General features: G+C 44.8%; 1 long non-coding RNA gene across 1 annotated transcript; it reads left to right on the top strand.

Annotated features, from left to right (window-relative positions):
* The first annotated feature begins 366 nt into the window (after positions 1–366).
* LOC144506839 (uncharacterized) lies at positions 367–3258 on the top strand. The gene is made up of 3 exons (XR_013499969.1): positions 367–401; positions 2062–2145; positions 3227–3258. It is a non-coding gene; the product is annotated as an uncharacterized LOC144506839 (long non-coding RNA).
* The last annotated feature ends 3775 nt before the right edge of the window (positions 3259–7033 follow it).

Raw genomic sequence — 7033 nt, 5'->3', positions numbered from 1 at the left:
TTACATTTACTTTAGCAATGGAAAGGGATAGGTATATACCGCAGGGCAAGAGTTATAGCTGGGGGAAAGGAAATTATGATGCGATTAGGCGAGATTTAGGATGCATAGGATGGGGAAGAAATCTGCAGGGGATGGGCACAATTGAAATGTGGAGCTTGTTCAAGGAACAGCTACTGCGTGTCCTTGATAAGCCTGTACCTGTCAGGCAGGGAGGAAGTGGTTGAGCGAGGGAACCGTGGTTTACTATGAAGTTGAATCTCTTGTGAAGAGGAAGCAGGAGACTTATGTAAAGATGAGACATGAAGGCTCAGTTAGGGCGCTTGAGAGTTACAAGTTAGCCAGGAAGGACCTGAAGAGAAAGCTAAGAAGAGCCAGGAGGGGACATGAGAAATCTTTGGCAGGTAGGATCAAGGAAAACCCTAAAGCTTTCTATAGGTATGTCAGGAATAAAAGAATGATTAGGGTAAGATTAGGGCCAGTCAAGGACAGTAGTGGGAATTTGTGCATGGAATCCAAAGAGATAGGAGAGGCGCTAAATGAATATTTTTCGTCAGTATTCACACAGGAAAAAGACAATGTTGTCGAAGAGAATACTGAAATACAGGCTATTGGACTAGATGGGATTGAGGTTCATAAGGAGGAGGTGTTAGCAATTCTGGAAAGTGTGAAGATAGATAAGTCCCCTGGGCCGGATGGTATTTATCCTAGGATTCTCTGGGAAGCTAGAGAGGAGGTTGCTGAGCCTTTGGCTTTGATCTTTATGTCATCATTGTCTACAGGAATAGTGCCTGAAGACTGGAGGATAGCAAATGTTGTCCCCTTTTCAAGAAGGGGAGTAGAGACAACCCTGGTAATTATAGACCAGTGAGCCTTATTTTTGTTGTGGGCAAAGTTGATGGGAAATGTTCATCCTGGAGTTCAGTCACTAGTGGTGTACCGCAAGGATCTGTTTTGGGGCCACTGCTGTTTGTCATTTTTATAAATGACCTGGATGCGGGCGTAGAAGGCTGGGTTAGTAAATTTGCGGATGACACTAAAGTCGGTGGAGTTGTGGACAGTGCGGAAGGATGTTGCAGGTTACAGAGGGACATAGATAAGCTGCAGAGCTGGGCTGAGAGGTGGCAAATGGAATTTAATGCAGAAAAGTGGAATTCACTTTGGAAGGAGTAACAAGAATACAGAGTACTGGGCTAATGGTAAGATACTTGGTAGTGTGGATGAGCAGAGAGATCTCGGTGTCCATGTGCATAGATCCCTGAAAGTTGGCATCCAGGTTGATAGGGTTGTTAAGAAGGCATACAGTGTGTTCGTTTTTATTGGTAGAGGGATTGAGTTTCGGAGCCATGATGTCATGTTGCAGCTGTACAAAACTCTGGTGCAGCCGCACTTGGAGTATTGCGTACAGTTCTGGTCGCCGCATTATAGGAAGGATGTGGAAGCATTGGAAAGGGTGCAGAGCAGATTTACCAGGATGTTGCCTGGTACGGTAGGAAGGTCTTCTGAGGAAAGGCTGAGTGACCTGAGGCTGTTTTCGCTAGAGAGAAGAAGGTTAAGAGGTGACTTAATAGAGGTATACAAGATGATCAGGGGATTAGATAGGGTGGACAGTGAGAGCCTTTTTCCTCGGATGGTGATGGCTAGCACGAGGAGACATAGCTTTAAATTGAGGGGTGACAGATATAGGACAGTTGTCAGAGGTAGGTTCTTTACTCAGAGAGTAGTAAGGGCGTAGAATGCCCTGCCTGCAGCAGTGGTGGACTCGTCAACATTAAGGGCATTTAAAGGGTCATTGGATAAACATATGGATGATATTGGAATAGTGTAGGTTAGATGGGCTTTAGATTGGTTTCACAGGTCGGCACAACATCGAAGGCCGAAGGGCCTGTACTGCGCTGTAATGTTCTATGTTCTATTAAGTAAGAGAGTTTTACTTCTCGGGGAACTGAACTATATCAGCTAGTATGACATCACATTCTAGGAATGTAACGATGACGCCCCCTTGTGATTGAACGGGATATTTTGATCTTTTTTGAACATCTTTCTCTTCAATTTTTCCAAAAGTGGAAGGAAGCGAACTCTTGAAACTGGATTTTCGCTGTGCACGACAGGAGCCGGGCTTGTTTCTGTGTCAGAAACCTGCCTCAGGTGAGAAGCTGACTATAGCTCAGATTTTCCTGGGGGAAATTGATATTCCAACAAAATGTGATTCAATTATACTGCAACATTCCCTTTAACAAAATCTGACTGATCACATGGATCTGCGACATCTCTTTCTGTCCCCACAGAAATTTGGAGTTTTGCTCCCGCCGTGTCCCCCTTGCCCTAGACTTGGCCAGAATAATAGATGCTGTTCAAATCCATTACCAGGCTCCTCTCTTTCTAAAACTACCTTCGCGCAAAGTTCAACATCTTTATTTATTCATCAGTCACAAATAGCTTTACATTAACACTGTAATGAATTAACTGTGAAAATCCCCTAGTCGCCACACTCCGGCACCTGTTCGGGTACACTGAGGGAGAATTTAGCATGGTCAATCCACCTGACCAGCACATTTTTCAGATTGTGGGGGGAAACCGGAGCACCCGGAGGTAACCCATGCAGACACAGGGAGAACGTGCAAACCCCTTACAGGCAATGACCCAGGCGGGAATCGAATCCAGGTCCCTGGCGCTGTGAGGCAGCAGTGCTAACCACTGTGCCGTAATCTGAACGTTTGTCCAGAGCTGCTGAGAAGAGATAATGAATGATGTTCCAGATGGGTTTGATTGTCCTACACGGTAGTATCAATGTTTTCCTTTAATAACCATTCACCAAAAGCTGATTACCCACAAATTTCTGTTTAATTCTGTGCAGACCCACTTTATTTTGCAATCCAAGATGTAAAAATACGTTTTATTTTCAAATCCTTTTCATGAAATATAATCCAAAAATCCTCAAGCATGATATTTCTGTTTGGATTTCAGTCTGTATGAGCCTTGCATTTTTCAGAGCAATTTGCCATTTAATGTTTCCTTGTTGAAGTGAATCAGAGCATTTATTTCAAAAGGAATTTGTGTAATTAAGCGATTGAGCAAGTGAGAAGGGAAAGTATGCGTGTGGGCTGTTTAAAAATAAAACCAGCGTTTCTTTGCCATAACTCAAAGGTATTGTCTCACATCCAAATCAGGATAGAACGGTAAAGGTGATTTCGTTTGTTTAATTATTCTCTCTTTGACTTGGTAACAGGATCGTTACAGGAAGAGCTATTTGAGTTTAAGCGGCATTCAGTCTCGGGGAGGACACAGGGGGCCTGGATTGGTGCTGTCATGTTAGTGAACTTCCCGTTGTCTGCAAATCCTGTTCGTGCATCGGTTCCAAACAGCTCAACAATTCTCCATTGAGATTGTGACATGTTTAGGACTACTGGATCTGGAGTCAAATAAAGGAAAGAATAAAGTCATGACAATGGAGGCAAGAGACCTTTCTTTGAAAATTACTATAATTATTGGGACAGAATTTCTTTATTAAGCCTGCATTGTCCACAGAGGAGTCAGGTGTGAATTACATCATAGTGGCTCCATTGTATTTAAACAGTTTTTGCAAAATGTACTTGGGGGGTAACCGCAGAACCACAGAAAAATCACAACACAGAAAGAGGCCATTCATCCCATTGTGTCTGCACCGGCTGGAAAACACAATGGGCAGGATCTTTACGGCCTCGCTCATCTCGAAACCATAAAATCCCGCCCAAGATCAGTGGATCTTTCCATGGTCTGCCCCTCGCCTGCTCCGATTCTCATGGCGGACGGGAGGTATAATTCTGGCCAATGTCCATTCTAATTGCACCTTCCAGCACCCGGTCCGTAGCCTTGGAGGTTGCAGCACTTCAGGTGCAGGTCCAGATGCCTTTTAAATGAGTTGAGGTTTTCTGCCTCCACCACCAAGCCAGGCAGAGAATTCCAAACACCCACCACCATCTGGGAGTAAAAGCTTTTCCGAACATCCCCTCTCACCCTTCTATCAATGACCATAAATCTGTGACCCCTGGTAATTCCCCTGCCTGCTAGGGGAAACAAGTCTTCACTGTCGGCTCTATCTAGATCCCTCATAATTTTGTATACCTCAATCGAATCACCCCTCAGCCTCCTCTGTTCTAAGGAAAACCATCCCCAACCTACTCGAGCTTTCCTCACAGCTGCAACAATCCAGCCCTGGCAACAGTGTAGAGATCATAGAAATCCTACAGTGCAGAAGGAGGCCATTCGGCCCATCGAGTCTGCACTGACCACAATCCCACCCAGGCCCCACCCCCACATATTTTACCCGCTAATCCCTCTAACCTACGCATCCCAGGACTCTAAGGGGCAATTTTTTAAACCTGGCCAATAAACCTAACCCACACATCTTTGGACTGTGGGAGGAAACCGGAGCACCCGGAGGGAACCCACGCAGACACGAGGAGAATGTGCAAACTCCACACAGACAGTGACCCGAGCCAGGAACCCGGGAGCTGTGAAGCAGCAGTGCTAACCACTGTGCTACCGTGCCAATTTGTAATTGTATAAAAGAAAACCTTCAATATGTTCTGATTATGGAGAAAAGGAGTTTGTTTAAGAATCAGATTCAACAGGTGAGTTTCAGTCTTTAACAATGCAAGTAAAATCTGTGTGTATAGAAACCTTAATGTGGCTGCGAAGACTTGCATTTAGATAGCACCTCATCATATCTTTCAGACACGTTTCAAAAGCTTCCCATGTATTTTGAATTACATTTTGCAAGTGTGGTGACTGTTAAATAGTAACTACTTGAGGCACATCTAGATCCCACAAACATATAAGAAAGGTTAATGTTACGATTTTGATGATTTGGGTTGAGGGAGGATTATTAACCAGACAAGCAGAGCAGTAGATCAAGCTTCAATTTTAACTCTGATTCAAAGGGCAGCATCTCTGACATTGCAACACTCCCTCAGTAAAGTACCTGTTTATCTAGTCAGGCTTTGGGTTAAGACTTGAACCCTTAACCTTCTTCTGAGAGGCAGGGACACAAGCAACCAAGCCAGGCTCAACACACTCCCATTCTATGCACGTGATGGTGTGACAGATACTCGTGCGTATATAAACTGTTTCTTGTGCGTGTGATCAAATCCTGTGTGTGAACAAGCCCCTGTTTTTTATCATTGTTTGCCCCCAAAGTTCTAACTGCCTGTGACTGAGTACAACAATGGACAGGGTCTCAGGATTTGGTCAGGACCCAGGCATCAGGGTTAAATGGAGCTCACAATGTGGCATTGCGTGGGGAACAGTCAACTGACGGCGATTTTCCCAAAAGTGACCAATTGGTGGAGTGGCCAGAGGGCAGACTCGACAACCAAGTAAGGGTGGCAAATGGGCTTTTAAAGCTGGAAGGCCTCAAGATGGAGGTGCCTTGTCTCAAACTTTTAAAGTTGGGGCGGCACAGTGGCACAGTGGTTAGCACTGCTGTCTCACAGCACCAGGGCCCTGGGTTCGATTCCTGGCTTGGGTCACTGTCTGTACGGAGTCTGCACATTCTCCCTGTGTCTGTGTGGGTTTCCTCCGGGTGCTCCGGTTTTTTCCCACAGTCTGGCAGATGTGCTGGTTAGGTGCGTTGGCCATGATAAATTCTCCCTCAGTGTACCCGAACAGGCGCCGGAGTATGGCGACTAGGGGACTATCACAGTAACTTCATTGCAGTGTTAATGTAAGCCCACTTATGACAGTAATAAATAAACTTTAAATTTAAAAAAATTCAAAAAAATTATAAATGAAAAATGCTCTCAGCAACCAGGCTACCATTTTGGAGGGGAAAATGGCCCGGATACAGTATGGTATTGACAAATCAGCGTGATGGATAGTGGCATGGGTTTTGAACCCACCCACCTCTGTGCTAGCCCCCATTGGAGTTAAAAATCCTACACCATGCCTTAAACCTGCGTTTACAGGTGTTTGTATATTATGTGTGTTGTGAGACTCCAAGTTATTAGCTGAACACTATTACATCATTAGGTTAGCTTTTCTGAGAGTTTGCTGAGGGATGTAGAAAGTAGGGCTGCATTCACAATTCCATTTCGGCAACTTGTCTTTCTGAAGTGTATTTAAAGTTTATTTATTAGTGTCACAAGTAGGCATACATTAACACTGCAATTAAGCTACTGTGAAAATCCCCTTTAGCCACACTCCGGCCCCTGTTTGGGTACACTGAGGGAGAATTTAGAATGGCCAATGCACCTAACCAGCATGTCTTTTGGACTGCGGAAGGAAACTGGAGCACCCGGAGGAAACCCATGCAGAGACGGGGAGAACGTGCAAACTCCATACAGACAGTGACCCAAGCCAGGGATCGATCCCAGGTCCTTGGAGCTGTGAGGCAGCAGTGCTAACCACTGTGCCACCGTGCCCCCCACTTCTTGTTTGCAAGAACGCACGACGAATAATGCAAGTTTTATTTGGCCTGTTCTCATAGTGTGTCTTGGAAGGCAGAGTGAACAGCTTCTGTTTACTGGTACCATGCTTACATTGAAGTAATGTAGAACTTAATAAAAACTGACTGCAAAGAAACATTTCATTGAAACAAACAGAACACAGAATGTGTATATATCTTATGGAGACATGCCTGTTCTTGTCCCAACTCTTTGTTTGCTAATCGTCACAGGAACATTTGAAAGGAGCCTATTACTGAACACCAACTCATCAGAGATCTTTATCAGGAATGCTCCTCTTTTAGTTTCGTTGATACCAGTCTCTGCCTTTCTGGTTTTTCCACATGGCTGAGGTGGTAACTATTAGTCTGAACCAACAGTCAGGATATGAGGGCTCTCTTTGTTACCCTTTCTCGGTTCATTAACGTTCATAAGTCAGAACTCAGGGTGACTGGATGAAAACACAACAAAGTCCAGCCAGTGGCCGTACAGGGAGCAGACATTGTGATGCTTTCAGTGTGTGTACACTTTGCCCAAACACTTTGCTGATGAGGTCGCTTGAGAAATCCAGGCAGTGAAGGAGGTTTGGATGGTCTTAAACAAAAAGTGTTTTG

The sequence above is a fragment of the Mustelus asterias genome, chromosome 18 (genome assembly GCF_964213995.1).
Source record: "Mustelus asterias chromosome 18, sMusAst1.hap1.1, whole genome shotgun sequence".
NCBI lineage: Eukaryota > Metazoa > Chordata > Chondrichthyes > Carcharhiniformes > Triakidae > Mustelus > Mustelus asterias.
This window is presented reverse-complemented; position numbering and strand designations above follow the sequence as displayed.